The sequence below is a fragment of the Eretmochelys imbricata genome, chromosome 10, assembly GCF_965152235.1.
Source record: "Eretmochelys imbricata isolate rEreImb1 chromosome 10, rEreImb1.hap1, whole genome shotgun sequence".
In the NCBI taxonomy this organism is placed as follows: Eukaryota; Metazoa; Chordata; order Testudines; family Cheloniidae; genus Eretmochelys; species Eretmochelys imbricata.
Window position 1 is genome coordinate 46,661,765 of NC_135581.1, and position 18,998 is coordinate 46,680,762.

At 50.5% G+C, this 18,998-nt stretch overlaps 1 protein-coding gene across 2 annotated transcripts in view; it reads right to left on the reverse strand.

Annotated features, from left to right (window-relative positions):
* SEMA7A (semaphorin 7A (JohnMiltonHagen blood group)) overlaps window positions 1–11,761 on the reverse strand; it is a 73,979-nt gene extending 62,218 nt beyond the window's left edge. For both annotated transcript variants that reach the window (XM_077827815.1, XM_077827814.1), the window contains exon 1: window positions 11,577–11,761. The gene's annotated coding sequence lies outside the window, so the exon portion shown is untranslated. The remainder of the gene's footprint in view (window positions 1–11,576) is intronic.
* Window positions 11,762–18,998: the final 7,237 nt, after the last annotated feature.

An 18,998-nucleotide genomic window follows, 5' to 3' on the forward strand; every position in this document is an offset into this window, starting at 1 on the left:
CAACCTGGGTTTTGTTCCTTTTCTTAGGTCAGGAGCGAGCTGGTTTTTCTAGTCAAATTGTATTACATTTTGTCTAGGATCTTCTTAGAAACATTCCTTTTGTCTGTGGATCAAGAAGTTAATAAAGGGGGTTTGTGGATAATTGCGGATGCTGCTTCTTTCTCTTTTCAGGTCTTTCTCTTCCTCTCATGCACTGTCATGTCAATGATTGTTTATGGTCTCTTTGACTCCATGGGCGGAGAGTGATTTTTTGAATGGCTTAGTATTATTCATGTAGCTGGTATTGATCCTTCAGACACAGCCTGCCATCCGGATGAATGATCAAAAGTACTCTAGCTCAGACTGATTGATGGACAGATGACACCAGAAAACCAGACCAAGGACAGACAGATGGATGACAACAGAGAGATGATGTATTGCAGATGGATGGATTAATGACAGACAGATAAAGGTTTGATAGACAGGCGATGACAGGTACGATAGACAACAGGAGACAGACAGATGAATGAGGAGTGGCAAACAAAGACACGCACATGCTAGACCAGCATTTCTCAAATGCGGCCTCCGTGGCCACATGAGGCCACCAGGGGCTTTTCTTGCAGCCACAGGCTCCTGGGCTGTGATGGGGTGGGGGTGGGCAAAATAGCGCCCCGTCCCCCTCACTGTTGCTCCTGGATGCACTGCCTTGGTGTTGGTTGCTGGGGCCAGCAGCAGGGATTGGGACCTGCCCCCCTCTGGAGTCACCTGGGACACAACGCTGTATGTAAGCGGGGGAATGGTCCCACGATTGTGGGGAACTTTCCTGGCTTATACACTACCCCGATTAAATGGGCTAGCGAAAGGATCTGAGTCCTCGCTCCCACTCCCTTTACCCAGGGGCCTGCCTGACCTCGAGGGCTCCCCTTCCACGCTTCTGTGTGACAGAGGCCTTGTAACCCCAACAAGGCTAGGCCCAGGATTCCTGGGGGGCTCAACCCCCAACCTTGTCGTGGTCACTTAGGACAGGGGCTAGAGTGTCCCCACTCCGGGATACTCTCTCTGCACTGGATGCTTCCCTGACCCACTGATCATTACATACAGTTCAAAGCAAATACAATTTATTAAACAGCAATCAATTAAAAAAATAAGGAAAGAATGGGAAAGGTTAAAGGAAAACCCGTCACCCCGCTCTGTGGCATGGGGACATCACAACTAGCCCTGGCTGGAATGTCAGGGCAGTTCACAGCCTGTTCCTCACAAGACCCAGCCTCCTTCTCAGGCCCTGGCTGTGCTGCAGGGATGCTGCGAGTCGGACACTTGCTCTGGTGGTGGCCACACGCTCTCAGGCTCTAGGTGACATGACCCTTCTTCCCAGCATCGCCCCTGCCCTGTCAGGGTTACAATCCCCCTTCAAGTCTGGCCAGCAGGGCCTCTTGGCTGGAGGCATCTCCCTGCACTGGGCCCGCTGCCCAGGGTCCCCCTCGCACTCTCCAGCTGCTCACCGCACCCAGCTCCGGACTACTCCAGCCTGCTCCAGCCCCAGCCCCAGCTCTGCTGCTGCTCTGCCTCCAGCTCCCTGGGCTGCTTCTCTGGCCCCTCTGGCGCTGGTTGCTGCAGCTCTCCTTCCAGCACAGGTTTCTGCTTCCTGGGCTGCTGTTCTGGCCCCTCTGGATCTGGCACGGCTCTGCCCCCCAGCTCAGCTCGGCCCCACTCTGTCTGACCCAGGCAATTCCAGCTTACACCGAGGATGGGACCCCATGGCCTGCTGACTCCCTGATTAGCCTGCCCACCCTGTCAGTCAGACTGACCTGGAGCATTGACCTCTCCCCATTGTTCCTGGGGACTGTCAGTCTCAGGGTCCTGATTTCCCATTGACCCTTCCCCTTTCTTTTCGTACTGGGAGCTAGCCAACCAAAAAAACGAACTGAGTTTTAGTAAGGGGACAACGGTGGGTGGTGGGGCTTAGGCTTTGGGCTTCAGCTCAGGGGTGGCAGGGCAGCAGGCTCTGGACATGGGCCTTTGGGCTCCACCCCCAGGCTCTGGCTGCACGATGGCAGGCTCCGTCCGTGGGTCCCATCCTGCAGCTGCAAACCTACAGGCTCTGGCAACAAGGCTTCAGGCTCCAGCCCCCTCTACCTCCTCCAGCCCCTAACTCCCATCTCCCCTGGCCCTCACTGCCTCCCCCCAACCTTCCATCCAGGGCTTAATTTATCCCCAGGCTTGCTAGTACTGAGTAAGTCTGCTGTGAAAAGGGATACTTGTATATTTGTTAATATCACTTTTCACAACAGACTTACTAGCTGGCAATAAATAAATTACAATGATTTGGACGTGTATATGTGCATATTTATTTGGTTTTTCTAAAGCTAATTAAGTATTTTAGGAAAAAGTGTGAGAGCAGCCACCAGCAAGAGTTGGTGGCCACATTCTGAGACCACCAAAAATTTTGTCCTGAGAACCCCTGTGATAGACTCCGAGGCATTAATACACCTATTGAGGCTCCTAGATCATTAAAAGACATGTAGCCAGAACATCGCACAAAAAGACAATATCCTGGAGTAAATCTCAAGGAAGCCACAATCACAAACACACACCTCCCTCCTTGATTCAGACCCTAATTAGACACCACACAATTAAAATGGAAGCAAGCAAACAAACAAACAGCTTGGGTGTAGTCTGCCATCATGCTGGGCAATCTTCCTCTGACTAATGCCAAGGGCATGCCAGAGGTGGAAACGGTCTTGTCTGCTGAAGCAGGAATTGCAGCCTAGCAACTACAGCACGGGACTGTGAAGATGTCCGCTCTGTCTCCTACTCTGACCCCTGTCATGGGCCCAAGGGACCTTTACCTCCCTCTGCCTCCGTTTCCCAAACTATACATAAGAACAGCCATACTGGGTCAGACCAACGGTTCATCTAGTCCAGGATCCTGTCTTCCAACAGTGGCCAATGCCAGATGCTTCAAAGGGATAAGCAGCAGACAACAGAACTTGCTTCTCTCTCTAGTCTCTTATATGGCCCTTACTATTGTAACATCTGAGCACCCCGTAATTGTTAATGGATTTTATCCTCCCAACACCCCCATAAGATAGGGAAGCACAATTCACAGGTGGGGAGGCCCACAGAGATTAAAGGGTCTGAACTAGGAACTGAACCCAGGACTCCTGAGTCCTAATCTAAACATTCTAGCCACTAGACCATCCTTCTATCCACCTAACAGGGGCTGGGTGAAGCTTAATATTTATAAAGTGCTCGGCGCTGCTCAGCTGGGCAAGTAAAGTATCATTCGTTATGCTGTGGGACAATGAACTGGACCATGCCTAGACACCACAGTGGTAGGCACAGCATAAGACCCTAGAATTTCAGTGGCAGTGGTGGGAAACAGGGTAGGTGACCCATTGATGGAACCTTGCAGTGCCCTTGCTGAGATGATTGTTAGCCAGGTTTAATAGAATAATCAATGTTTAAGGCCAGAAGGGGCCATTAGATCGTTTTGTCTGCATGCCTGTATAACACAGGCCAGAGAACTTCCCCCAGCTACACCTGCAGTGACCCCCTCTGCCCCCATCATTTGTGTTTGACGAAAGCATCTCTTCCAGAAAGGCTTCCAGTCTTGATCCAAAGACCTCAAGAGATGGAGAATCGATCGTTCTTTGGTAGTTTGTTCCAATGGTCCGTGACTAGGTCTCCTAGGTGCTCCAGAAATACTACCAATAATAATCACCACCGCTATTAAATATGTATGTCTTACTAGTAATTTGAATGTGTCTGGCTTGAACGTCAAGCCCTGGGTTCTGTTTTGCCTTTCTCCATAAATTAAAGAGCCCTTTAGGACCTGTTTCAGAGTAGCAGCTGTCTTAGTCTGTATCTGCAAATAGAACAGGAGTACTTGTGGCACCTTAGGGACTAACACATTTATTTGAGCATAAGCTAGATGTATCCGATGAAGTGAGCTGTAGCTCATGAAAGCTTATGCTCAAATAAATGTGTTAGTCTCTAAGGTGCCACAAGTACTCCTTTTCTTTAGGACCTGGTATTTTCTCCTGCTGAAAAGGACCTTGTACATCATGATCAAGTCACCTCTTGATCTTTATTTTGAAAAGCTAAACAGATTGAGCTCCATGAGTCTCTCCTTGTAAGACATTTTCTCCAGCCCTCATATCATGTCTGTGGCTCTCTGCTGCACCCTGACCTATATTTTAACATCCTTTTAAAAACATGGACACCAGAACAGCACGCAGTGTCGGTCTCACCAGAGGTCTCTACTCTCATGTATACATCCCAGGATCACCTTAGCCTTTTGTGCCACAGCATTGCACTGGAGGCTCACGTTGAGCTATTCGTCCATGCTGACCCCTCAATCCTTCTCAGAATGTCTGCTTTCCAGGATACCGTCCTCTTTACAGTACGTATGACGTTATTTGTTCCTAGACATACAACCTTGCCTTTGGCTGTATTAAAATGCATCTTATTTGAATATGCCCAGTTTACCAAGCGAACCAGTGACTGACTTGTCCTCATCACTACTTACCATTCCATCCGTCTTTGGGTCATCTGCACATTTTACCAGCAGTGATTTTATATTTACTTCCAGATCATGGATAAAAATATTGGCTAGTGTCAGGCCTAAAATCAATCCCTGCACAACCCTGCTAGAAACACTCCTATTTGAGGATAATTTCCCATTGAGATCCATCAGTTAGCCAGTTCTTAGTCTATTTAAAGTGTACTTTACTGATGTTCAGAGATTTCAAGAACAGAAGGGACCACTGTGATCATCTAGTCTGACCTCCTGTATAACACAGGCCAGAGAACTGCCCCAAAATAATCCCTAGAGCAGAGTGGGTATTTTTATAAACAATCTTGATATTAAAAATTGTCAGTGATAGAGAATCCACCACAACCTTGACCAAATTGTTTCAATGGTTAATGACTCTCACTGTTAAAAAATTACGCCTTATTTCCAGTCTCAATTTGTCTAGCTTCAACTTCCGGCTGGATTTTATTAGACCTTTCTGTGCTAGACTGAAAAGCCCATTATTAAATAACCTCGTTATCCCTAGCCTGATTCTTGCTTGCATATTTATACCTGCCTCTGGAAATTTCCACTACATGCATCTGACAAACCATGAAAGAGGTTTCCCCAGCTCAGGGGAAGGGGCAGAGTCCAACACCTAGGTGGTCCCATTTATTGGGCCTAGAGCATTTGGGCAGCTATGCCATATTACTGACCTTGCTGTAGGATCACACTCCAATCTTTAGACTACCCCATGAAAAACTCCCTTCACTCCTGAGTGAGCCTCCTTGGCCTCATTCAGCCAAACCCTTTTCTAAAGAAATCCCTGTGGCCCAGAATTGCTTCACTCCCGGGACAAACCTGAGGCCACAATTCAGCATCAGGATCAACCATGAGGCCACTGAGTGCTTTCAAAGGAAAGTGAGTCAGAGACCAACCTGATAGTCAGGGCTCCTGATTCTACAGCCTCTCTCCCCAGGCCCTGCAGCTCTCACTGCCTTATTCACACACCTGGGCAAGGGGGCTTGCACGAATACACTGTGTTTGAGGCTTTTCCAGCTGTAAATCATCAAGCAGCATACAAAATTGGCCACTATTAGCCCAATGCTACTGGCCACTTCTCAGAACCCACTGGACAGACTCAGACCTGGCCTACACTTACAGCAGCATGTAAGGCAGTGGCTCTCAAAGCTGGTCCACCGCTTGTGCAGGGAAAGCCCCTGGCGGGCCAGACTGATTTGTTTACCTGCCAAGTCCGCAGGTTCGGCCGATTGTGGCTCCCACTGGCCTGGAGTGTCTCTTGGCCCGCGCCGCTTCCCGCAGCCCCCATTGGCCTGGAGCAGCGAACCGTGGCCAGTGGGAGCCGCAATTGGCTGAACCTGCGGATGCAGCAGATAAACAAACCAGCCCAGCCTGCCAGGGGCTTTCCCTGAACAAGCGGCGGACCGGCTTTGAGAACCACTGACGTAAGGTACACGTAGCTCTACGCCCCAGTGAAAGGCAGGCTTTTTCCACACCCACAGTGGCATGTAGCTACATGTGGCAGTGAAAGGCTCCGGCATGGGGGAAGCAGAAGGGAAAGGCTCTGGCAATTCCCCACTACCAGAGCCTTTCCCTGATGGAGTCTTTCACTATGTCGGGGAAAGGCTCTGACAGGGGGAAGGCAGGGGGACACTACACTTCTAAAAACAGCAGTGTAGACATCAGAGGCACGGCTTGGGCATTGCTGTGACAATTGGGTGTACAGATTTACCCTAATTGTGAGTTTAACTGTAAAAAGTGAGTGTAAATTCATAAAACGTCACCATAATCCACACTAAGCCCTGGTCTACACTAGGAGTTGAGGTTGAATTTAGCAGCGTTAAATCGATTTAACCCTGCACCTGTCCACACGACGAAGCCCTTTTTTTCGACTTAAAGGGCTCTTAAAATCGATTTCCTTATTCCACCCCCGACATGGGATACTGTGGACGCAATTAGACAGTATTGGCCTCCGGGAGCTATCCCAGAGTGCTCCATTGTGACCGCTCTGGACAGCACTCTCAACTCAGATGCACTGGCCAGGTAGACAAGAAAAGGCCCACGAACTTTTGAATTTCAATTTCCTGTTTGGCCAGCGTGGCAAGCTGCAGGTGACCATGCAGAGCTCATCAGCAGAGGTGACCATGAAAGTGCCCTTACGCATGCGAAAGTTTCGCAGCCACTGGGAATCGTCCCAGACCTGCAACAGTATGCGGTCCCACCAGTTGGTGCTTGTTTCCCGGGCCCAGAACTGGCGTTCCACCGCATGAGCCTGCCCAATTAGCACCATGATGCCCACGTTGCTAGGGCCCATGCTTTGAGAGAAGTCTGTATCCATGTCCTCATCACTCTCGTCACCGCGCTGTTGTCGCCTACTCGCCCGGTATCGCCTTGCCAGGTTCTGGTGCTGCATATACTGCTGGATAATGCGTGTGGTGTTTAATGTGCTCCTAATTGCCAAAGTGATCTGAGAGGGCTCCATGCTTGCATTGATATGGCGTCTGCATAGAAAAAAGGTGCAGAACAATTGTCTGCCATTGCCCTGAGGGAGGGGCGACTGATGACATGGCTTACAGGGTTGGCTTACAGGGAATTAAAATCAACAAAGGGGGTGGCTTTGCGAGAAACTGAATGGCCCCCTCAAGGATAGAACTCAAAACCTCAAGGTTAGAACTCAAAACTGGGTTTAGCAGGCCATTGATTTCACAGAGGGAGGGAGGGAGGAGAAAATGAATACAAAACAAATCTGGTCTATTTCTTGTTTTGAGCCACTTCATCTATCTTTATACAGCTTGCTGGCAGCAGACTGTGCAGTACGACCGCTAGCCATCGTCATCTCCTGGGTGCTCGGCAGAAGACGGTGCAGTATGACTACTGGCCATCGTCTTCTGCTAGCTGCAGATTAAAAGACAGTGCACTGCCGGTACGACTCAATCGCCATGAGATGAAACAAGGGAAATGACCTGGCTGAGTCACTCCCATGTTTGCCCAGGTGCCCGATTAAAAGAGCACCCAGGACGGTTTACGTTGACGACGGCTACCAGTCATACTGCACTGTCTGCTGCCAAAAGGCAATTAACTGCTGCTGTGTAGAAATGCAGTACCACGTCTGCCAGCACCCAGGAGACATACGGTGACGGTTAGCTGAGCGGGCTCCATGCTTGCCGTGCTATGGCGTCTGCACTGGTAACTCAAGAAAAAAGGCGCAAAACGATTGTCTGCCCTTGCTTTCACGGAGGGAATGGGGGCCTGACAATATGTACCCAGAACAACCCGCAACAATGTCTTAGCCCCATCAGGCACTGGGATTTCTACCCAGAATTCAAATGGGCAGCGGAGACTGCGGGAACTGTGGGATAGCTACCCACAGTGCAACGCTCCGGAAGTCGACGGTTGCCTCAGTACTGTAAACACACTCCGCCGACTACATGCACTTAGAGCATTTGTGTGGGGACACACACAATCGACTGTATAAAAACGTTTTCTACAAAACCGACTTCTATAAATTCGACCTAACCTAACCTAGTGCAGCCATACCCTAACAAATGTGGATGGAAACAGACGCAAGAAAACCAGACAGAGAAACTGGATTAGTCTAAGCCAAAGAGGCCATGTTGATATAATCCAAGGACTGTTCAAGTTATGCTTATTAAAAACAGATGATGTGGAGCTAGAATTAACTAAAATTGGCGTGTCAGATATTAGGCCTAATTGGTAGACAAAACAATGAGAGGCTGGGCTCTTCCACCAATTGCTCTCTTTTTAGGACCCTTAAAAGGAAGATTGTGTGGGGCGCCTACAAAAGAACAAGACGAAGAGAGGGGAAGAACAGAAGGAGGCTACTGGAGCGAGCTCCACCATCATGGCTGCTACCCTCACCATCTCCGGGGGCCCCAGGCAGGGGCACTGGAATGGGGAGGCCAGAGGGCCACATGCCCCACTTTTTTTACCAGCCATAAGGGCAAGCAACAGGGGGCGAAGGGGGCAGAGAGGAGTGAGGGGGGGCAAGACCTCAAGGGGAAGCGGCAGTGTGCCCCCACACACACACTTTTAGGGACCTTCTGCTGCTCCTGACCCCAGGCCTTCATCATCCTGATCCTGAGAGATGTCCTGACCAGAACGGGCCAGAGAGAAGAAGCCAGATGACATTACTACCCCTACCATTTCCACCTGAATCCCAACCACCAGCTGGGATGAAATGGGATCGGACCTTAACAACAGCACCAGTTCATCTCACCTAACTTCTTGTCTTTTCCCCAGAAATTATTACCATCTTTGATACCATCTAAGAGACTGTCACACAAGCGTTTTCTCCTTTTAAACCCCTCTCCAGCCAACGGGAAAGGATGCAAGGGATGATGTTGAAATGAAAGCCTCATTTAATACTTTACATTGCAAAGGCTGTAACAGTTTCCCCATCTTTACTGTACCTTTAGTAAGAGGTTAAAAGATGTTTAAGGGTGTGCTTGCCATGGCACTAAGCAGGCATGGTCTCTGAATACCAAACCACAGACCTTGTTTCATGTTGCTCAGTGACTGGGTTGTGTGAACACCTTTAGCCCCTATATTCCATCTAAATTAATACAACAGCGTGAAGAGAGCCAGGTAGAGTATATACCCTAGGGTTCAGGCATGTAGGGCACTCTACTCACGTAAACCATGCCTCACCATCTACACTGCTATTCATACCACCGCTAGCTGGACATCCAGTGTCTCTACTGTACACACCCCCATAAGCGTAGACCTACTCTCAGGCTCAGCCTCCCCAGTGGTCCCAGGTGTAAGACAGACACGGCCAGCTCCCTGCTGCCTCTTCTTCACTGCATCAGGCACTATCCTATTATGTGTTTGAGCAGCACCCAACACATCACTGGGACACGAACCTGACTAGTGTCTGGGGGTTCTGCTACTGAGATCTGACGAACACTCCATAGGGCTCATCTACACGGGGAAATTGACCGGAATAGCTTTTGTGGAATAAGCTATTTCACAATAACTAATCCAGAATAAAAGTGACTTTATTCTGGAATAATTCATACTGTTCCAAAGTGGAGTAATTATTCTGGAATCAAAGTGCTTGAGTGTTCACATGGGAAGCTATTCCATACTACCTATGCTGATCACGTTCCCTGTATTGACAAGCCCATATCTACCAAGTTCCACACAGCTTGACAAGTGATGTTTTATGCAAATTACTTAGTGGTCTATTTTGCATATAGTCATGAACTTCCGCTTTTAGAAACTTGGGTAGATTCAGTACGTGCAGGAACACCAGAACTAAGGTTACCCATCTGTGCTAAATTTAGCCCCATTGTCCATATGCATAAAGTCCAAGTTCTTCTCAGATAATGAGAGGTCTAACTCTCATTGAAATCCAGGGGAGTTGGGATCCTAAATATCTTTGAGGATCTGGGCCTAAGAAACCAGGATGACACCTGTGGCGGAGGGGGGGTAGATTATTCACACCAGCCAACTGGAGGATTCTTAGCCATTCAGAGACAGAATGCTGGATTAGAATGGAGCAGGGGTGTCCTCCAGCATGGCCTGGTGATTCCTACTTTCCTAGGATAGTCTTTAATGTATTTCCCCCCCTCCCCCGGGTCATCAACAGGATATGAACCCATGATCTTTAGATACACTGGAGGAACTCAAATGACAGTGGTCTGAAGAGGAACTAGTATTAGAACTGTTTGTCTTAGCGTGGCTGAGTCTGTAACTGGGCCCACAACACACTCTTTGCCAGTGGGTCACACAACTCTTGGTGAGACAGCAGTGGCATATTGAGAATCAGGATATGTGGGTTTTATTGCTGGTTCTGGGAGGAAAGTACGGTCGAGGGCAGAGGTTGCAAACTATGGCCCGCAGGCCATATCCGGCCCGTGGGACCCTCCTGCCTGGTCCCTGAGCTCCTGGCCTGGGAGGCTCGCCCCGGCCCCTCCCCCACTGTTGCCCCTCCCCCACAACCTCAGCTCACTGTGCCGATGGCGCAATGCTCGGGGCGGCAGCGCAGCGGCAGAGCCGCGGCCTGACCCGGTGCTCTGTGCTGTGCGGGTGGCGTGGCTGGTTCCATCGGCTGCCTGTCCTGGTGCTCTGGGTGGTACGGCTATAGCACCGCCAGCCACCGGTGCTCCAGGCTGCGCGGTAAGGGGGAAGGGAGCAGGGGGGGTTGGATAGATGGCAGGGGAGTTCGGGGTGATGGTCAGGGAGCGGGGGTGTGGACAGGGGTCGGGGTAGTCAGAAGGCGGGGAACGGGGGTTGAATGGGGACAGGGGTCCTGCGGGCGGTCAGGGGACAGGGAAAAGGGGTGGTTGGATGGGGCAGGGGTCCCAGGGAGGCAGTCAGGAATGAGAGGAAGGGTTGGATGGGGTGGGGGGTTCAGGGGCGGTGAGGGGACCGGGGGGTTGGATGAGGCAGGAGTCCCGGGGGGGCTGCCAGTGGGTGAGAAGCAGGGGGGATTGGATACGGGGTGGGGGCCGGGCCAAGCCTGGCTGTTTGGGGAGGCACAGAAACCCGATGTGGCCCTCAGTCCAAAAAGTTTGCCCGCCCCTGGTTTAGGAGTTACTGACAGCATATCAAGTACATAATTTGGCATATTCATTCAGCAAGGCTGAGTGGCAAAGCAGCTAAGCCATGCGTCTGGTCTGCCAATTTAGAGATTCAGTTCTTCTGCCGGAAGTGACCGTGAGCAGTCTCTCTGTTAGATCAGCTGTCAGATGGGCGAATGACAGCTCTCTGTGCCCAAAGTTGCAGGATTGCTTTGTGGTTAATAAAAAAAAGTGGTGGAGAGCCCAGAAATATTCACACCAGTGAGTGGAAAAGCTGGAATTAGAAGTCACGTGCTGCTGGCTGGTAGCTCTCCCCACACGACCCCACACATTGCTCCTGGAAGTGTTGTCATGCTCTCAGCCATGTGGACAGGCACAACAGAGTTGTCAAGGGCACGACACTTGGCACAACTGATAACACACCCATTTCCTCGGCAGGGACCATTAAAGTGCTGATGATAATAATGAAAGGCTCTGCACGCACACACCCAAACCCACAGTGAATTAGCACATACCTGAGGCCCATCAGCAATCCCACACCACAGGTCACTGTGTCATTGCTGGACACTCTCTGTGCAGCCAGCCCTGCACGCTTGCTCCCCTCTCATACTGGCAGAGACGCAGAGAGACAGGTACAGTACTCCTTAGCTTCGGCCCCTAGGGGGCTGTTCTTCCACGCTGGTCGAGACACCCATGGACTCTGCAATGAGGCCAGGCAGCAAACAGAGCATTAAAACCATCACTACCCTAATTCAAGCCCTCCCCATTCCTGCCCTGTTAGATCATTAATAAATAGTAAGTGCTAACGATAGACTTCATAGCTTATTATAACAAATAAATTGCTAATAATAGTCAAAATTGTTTTTGCCAGTCAAAATAAGTTAACTGGCAAAAACAATAAAAAGTTAATAATAATAAGTAGTCTTCCCTGCCAGCTTGGGACTCCAGAACTCTACCTTGTTGAGCCAGACACGCTAACCTGCTGCAACACAGAGTTGGGGTCTGGGCCACACCCCCAAAGCTGCAGACTTTAACTAAAAAACAGCTCAGCAGGTCACCTCTCCAGCACCCAGATACGCAGTTCCCAATAGGATCCATACCCCAAATAAATCCATTTTACTCTGTATAAAGCTTATACAGGATAAACTCATAAATTGTCCACCCTCTATAACACTGATAAAGAGATATTCACAGCTGTTTCTCCCCCAGGTATTAATCACTTACTCTGAGTTTATTAATAAACAGAAGTGATTTTATTAAGTATAAAAAAGGATTTAAGTGGTTTGAAGTAATAACAGACAGAACAGAGTAAGTCACCAAGCAAAATAAAGCAAAAACACGCAAGTCTAAGCCTAATACATTAAGAAACTGATTACAGGTAATATCTCACCCTCAGAGATGTTCCAATAAGCTTCTTTCACAGACTAAAGTCCTTCCTAGTCTGGGCCCAATCCTTTCCCCTGGTACAGTCCTTGTTAGTTCAAGCAGACATCTCAGGTGGTAAACAAGGAATTTCTCATGACTGGCAGCCCCCTTTGTTCTGTTCCACCCCCTTTTATGGCTTTGGCACAAGGCAGGAATCTTTTGTCTCTCTGGGTCCCCACCCCTTCTGCTAAATAGAAAAGTACCAGATTTAAGATGGATTCCAGGATCATGTGACATGATCATATGTCCTGTGAGACCCCAGCCGCCATTCTTCCTGGGCTGGCCCACAGGTACACAGGAAAGTTTGCAAGTTAACAGAGCCATTTACAGTTCATTGATTCTGAAGCACCCTTAATGACTTCCACTTAATATGTTTACATCAGTGATACAAGTTTATATCTTATTCTCTTAACTCCAGACATAGAAATAATACATGCAAACAAACAGGATGAACACACTCAGTAGATTATCAGCTTTGTAATGATACCTTACAAGAGACCTTTTGCATAAAGCGTATTCCAGTTACATCATATTCACATTCATAAGCATATTTTCATAAAGCATAGAGTGCAATGTCACACCCTCCTCCTGAACTTAATGCCAGAGACTTGGACACTGTCCATGCGGGAGGTAGTACATATAAAATCCCTGTTTGTCTTTGGTCACACCCCTTCCCACAGGGACCTGCCTTGAGCCCTGGGGCTACTGGAACTGGCCTCGACCATCCCTGCCCCTGTTGGCCTATTTTCCACTGCTAGAGAGGAATTAAAGAGAGACTCTCCTATTTCCCCAGCAGCACATGTAACTTCATCCTCCCTCTGGGGCTTTCAGCACAAGATTCCTTCCTGCTGCTAACGAACCCTGGGACAGATTCTGCCACATCAAAAAAATCATTCCCAAGTAGAAATGGTGCAAAATGGTGTGCCACCGCTGCAACAGTTAGTTCATGCTTCTGGGTCTCAATTTGTGCTCGTCTCTGGGCCCCAATTTCTTTGCCTTTTAAGTCCACGGTTTGCTGGTGGGCAGCCTTTTCTTTTTCCAGGGCAGCTTTTTGTGCTTCCATTTGAGCCTGTTTCTAGGCCTCAAGTTCTTTGTCTTTTAACTCCATGGCTCTTTCGTGAGCAGCTTTCTCCCTAGCAATTTGCACATCAATTTCCATTTGTCTTAATTGCATCTATCTTTTATGTTCATTTTCCTTCTCAGCAAGCTGCAACCTGTGCAGTTCTAGCTTCTTCAGAGCTTCACTCTTACTCATTTTGCTAAGTTTTGGCCTCTATTTCCCTTACCCGAAATAAGCAAACAGAAAATAACAAACCCATAACTCCTTTGTCTGTTCTCCAGGCACTACACTTAAAACGCACTTAAAATCACTACCAGTATCTCCAAACAATCAGCTGTGAATATATCCTGTTCAACTACGCCACTGTGATGGGTTCAATCACAGAGCCCCACTTGGGACTGTCATCTGATGCGCTGAAATTACCCCTGAGCCGGTATTCCATGCCAGCTTGGAACTCCAGAACCCTGCTTTGTTGAGACAGATACGCTAACCTGCTGCAACACAGACTCGGGGTCTGAGCCACGCCCCCAAAGCTGCAGACTTTAACCAAAAACAGCTCAGCAGGTTACCTCTTCAGCACCCAGACACCCAGTAGGATCCAAACCCCAAATAAATCCATTTTACTCTGTATAAAGCTTATACAGGATAAACTCATAAATTGTCCGCCCTCTATAACACTGTTAGAGAGATATTCAGAGCTGTTTGCTCCCACAGGTATTAATCACTTACTCTGGGTTTATTAATAAACAGAAGTGATTTTATTAAGTAGGATTTAAGTCAGTGGTTCTCAAACTTTTGTACTGGTGACCCCTTTCACATAGCAAGCCTCTGAGTGAGATCCCCCTTATAAATTAAAAACACATTTTTATATATTTACCACCATTACAAATGCTGGCAGAAAAGCAGGGTTTGGGGTGGAGACTGACAGCTTGCGACCCCCCATGTAATAACCTCATGAACCCCTAAGGGGTCCTGACCCCCAGTTTGAGAACCCCGATTTAAGTGGTTTCAAGTAATAACAGACAGAACAAAATAAGTCACCAAGCAAAATAAAGCAAAAACACGCAAGTCTAAGCCTAATACATTAAGAAACTGATTACAGGTAATAGCTCACCCTCAGAGATGTTCCAATAAAAAAGTACATCATATTCACATTCATAAGCATATTTTCATAAAGCATATGGAGCGCACTGTCACACTGTCAACAACCAACAACGTATAGCACTAAACCCAGGCAGCCACTCTGCCCCCTGTACTAATCCTGCAGGGAGCTGACTCTGTGCCTGATGCTGGCTCCCACCTGCAGTCCAATCTCTGGCAGGGCTAGGGAGGGAAAAAGGCAGATCCTGACTCAGACACTCTGGGGCCACTGTATCCCCCATCGCTGTGGCTTCAGGGGCTCAGACACTGATACACTGGGTTTAAAGGGGCAGGAGAACCTCTCCCTGCAGTAACGGGCCCCTCTGTAGTTGCACGGTGGCCAAGCGGATCAGGCATCAGTTGACTCCCACAGGGATCTCCAGCTGCATCATGAGCTCCCCTCACTCCAGCATAGGGGGCTCGTCTAGGGGCAGGATCCCAGCCCAAAGGGCCCTTGATCCAGCTGGCGATGGCTGATCCTGTGCCCCTGCCCCAGGCTGGAAACCCATCACCCAGAGCACCACTTGCCTCTGCCCGCTCTCTCCACCCCAAGTGGTTTTCAGCCAAACCCATTGCTCGCCTCATGGTCCCCTGATACACAGCCCCACTCAGCCCAGAGGAGCTGGGAGATGCAGACATGGGTTGGTCCCCCTTCTTCGCTCCCCTCTGCAGTGAGGAAGAGAGGTCCCTTGCTTTATTCCTCCTCTCCTGACATTTTCAGGGGGGAGACACCTTAAATGGCCCCTTCCCATCCTGGCTCTTTGGCTTGCTACCAGACTGCCTGCCCTACCCCTGATCTGGGCATCACAGGGTCACAGCTGGCTCTTGGGAGGCAGCCAGTCTCCCCAGTGATCCCCAGGGACTGGTCCCATCCCCCATCCTGCTTTTCTAGTGGGGTTCAGTGTGGCAGGCCAGCCACCCCAACCCCTCAGCACCCTTGGGCATGGATTTCCTGCTCCCATCCCATTGTGCAGCAGTGGGACTAGGACCAGCTCCTGCTCAGCCTGCCCTGGGGCTCTTAGAAAGTGTTATGCTTACAGAAACTTATGGAATCTTTTTTAGGGGACAAAGCAATACGCCGCTTTTATTTAAAATGTCAATAGATATTAAAATCAGCATATGCTCACATTCTTACACACACACACACCCCGCAGAAGGTTCTGCAGCTGGTGTTCTAGTTACCAGCCTTATCGTTGCTCGAGTCAGTCTAGAGGCCAGCTAGAGAGAACACGAGTGGGAGCTGGGCCTCTGTCGGACACACATACCCATGCTCCGTTGTTTTTGCAGAACCAGCCCAAAGCCTCCTGGCTCTCACCCCTCTTTTATAGGAGTTGATTCTTATGTTAGTCTATGGATCCTGTGGTGTCATGCTGTAATCATTTATCATCAAAACTGGTCTTCTTCAGTTCATTCTCCATCTCCTTATCTTGTGCTTTGTTCTTGATTTAGGGCAGATGCCTTTGTACTTTCGGGCTGTTAATCTGCATTTCTTCGGCCATCAGGACAAGCTGATACTGGCGACTTCTTCTCTTTACTCCCTCTTTTGCAATTAGGCCCATCTGGCAATTAGGCCCATCTATTGCTGGCATCTTTTCTCTTATTTGCTTACATACCACACCAATCTCATTCCCACAAGGCACAGCACGTTCACAAAGAGTAGCAAAACAATATTAAAAGCAGGCCTCTACTCTAGAAAAATAAGGCTAAATAAAATAATCCTACTGTTACTAATCTAGCTTCCACAACATTCTAACAAAACAAATCCAAAGAACAATTTAGTATTTCAGATTTATAGTAAAACAATTCCATCAGTTGAACTTTAGCTCACAAAAGCACCAGCCCAGCCCAGCCCTGTCCTGCCTCAGGGAGTTGCAAACAGGCCCCGGGTCCCACTGCCAGGGGGGTCTCAGACTGAGCCAGGAGGGACAAGGGCAGCAGGCAGAGCCCAGCTGGGGAGGCTGCATTAGCTCAGCTCACTGCTTTGCCATCCAGCACCAGCCCCCCAGGACCCTGTCTCCTCCCCCCAAGTGTCTTGTCCTGCCCCTTGGGGAGCCCAACATAGCCCAAGCCCTGAGATGGTCCCTCAGCAGCAGGGCCCAGTGGGGAGGCTTCCAGTATGTGGCAGTATGGGTAACCCCCCACTTGTCCCCTGGAGTGACATGGCCTCTAGCTCAGGAGCACAGACCCAGCCCTGACGCCTGGGGGATGGGCCCCCGCACCAGTTCTGCTGAGGGCTCACCATGGCGTGTGCTCTTGGGGCCTGGGCAAGACACCAGGAGGGAAAACCCAGAGCTCAGCCCTGGAACCTCCTAGCCAGGACCCCCCAGTCCCACTGAGACACACATTATGGGGCCCCCACTCCCTGCTGATGGGGTCACCCAGTTCCCAGCCCCCGCCCACCTCATTCCCGGTCCCTGCTACAGAGACTGCCCCATTCTCACCCCTCCCCACTCCGCCGTGCCCAGCTCCCGAAGCTCCACCCCAAACATCTCAATCAAGGGCTAAAGCCAGAAGCAGCTCCTACCTGGGCCCCTGAGGCACCAAATCACCAGATCCCTCTGCTCCTTCTGGTGGGCAAGGCAGGCACCTTCGGCTGGGGATAACACCAGGGATGGGCCAAGCCACATGGCTAGAAGGGGGCAGACCCCACACTCACCCCCTCATCCCAGACCCAAATCACCCCCAGGCAGGGTTACCCACCTCCCCACGGAGTGAGAGCTAACCCACTGCCAGCCCTCCTGCGACCCCGCCCCCAGCCCCTCTGCCCCCTGGGGTGTCACACCCCATTCCAACTCCACCCTCCACATGAAGCCCCAAAATAAACCACCGGGCTCCCCTCCACCACACAGAATGAGCTTGAAGCGGCTCCCATCTCCAGTGTGCAGCCTCAGGGTCCGAATGATTGTGGGGAAGCCCCTCCCCTGTCCCCACATACAGGCCTTTCTGCAGGAACACACAAACCCAGTGCGATCAGAACCAGGCCCAATGGGGCCACAAGGGGGTAACACCCAGGTAAGTGGGATCAGAACCAGGCCCACTGTTTTTATGAACTGGCAGCATGTGGAATCCATTCCCATCCCAGTGCCAAAGCCAGGGCATCCCTCACCCAACCAGGACACTTGTCCAGTGTGCCCCATGGAACCTCCCCAATTTCCTCCCCTGGCCCAGACCACCCAGCCTGATAGAAAAGCAGCAAGTGACAGCTCCTACCTGTTGCTGGCCCGAGAGCCAGGAGGCTCTGCAGGACAGATGAGAGAAGGGTCACCCAGGAGAAAGCGGGGTGGGGTGTGGAGAAATAGGCTGAGCCACTGATATAATTTGAGGACTGAATGAACCCCACCCTCCAACACCCTGGGGCTCCATGGGGGTGGGGCACTGCAGTCCCCATGTGCAGCCAAGATCCCTCTTTGTGGAGAGGGCACTCAGCCTCCCTCCCACAGTTCATGAGCCCTGTTACCCCCTCCCCCAGGCCTACCCCATGTGCACCCCCCTGCCTCACACACATGTAGGACAGCATCAGCCTCTGAGGCCACTTCCTCGCGACTCTCTCCCCGTCCCACCTCAGCAGTCAGTTCAGGTACTTTCAATGGGAAAATCCCCTCTCAATGCAGCAGATAGTTTGTTGGGGGATTTCCCCTAATCCGCCTCATTATTCAGGATTCCCCCCACATACACACCCACAAAATACCCCCAGCACAGGACTCCAGGGTCTGGGACAGCTGGTGCCCTCACCCAGTTCATGGCTGTTGGAAATGTGGGGTAGGTGCCTCCTGGGCTAGAACCAGCAAACCCAGGGCTGCTGAGAGCTCCCTTGGGCCTCTGCCTTCTCCCTACCGCTGAGCAGGGTCCCAGTTAGCGTGGCCTCCAGCCAGCCGGGGAGAAGCACCTTGGAGGAGCCAGCCCAGCTGCAGGGAGCCAATGGGAGGTGGGGGTGGGAAATGGGGGACCTGACCCCCCTCCATAATAGAAGTAGCCACCACCCCAGGGTGCAGAAGGAGAGAAGGGAAGGATCCAGCCTGTTCCATTGATGAACAGAGGCAGTCTCAGCCCGTCCCTCCTGCTCCAGGCAGGGGTGAGCGAGGAAGCCCCATGGGGTGAGTAAGAGACCCGAAATCCCCCCTGAGACCAACTGGAATATTTGTGTGTCCCCCACCCCAGAACCAGCCCAAACTCCCCATCACCTTAGAGACGCTAGGGAGCTAAAGCCAGAAGTGGCTCCTACTTGGCCCACTAGGGGATGACCAAGTCCCACTGCTGCCTCCTTCAGGCAGGGCTTGGGGCGCAAAGTGGGGGGTAGATACTTCTCATGAAG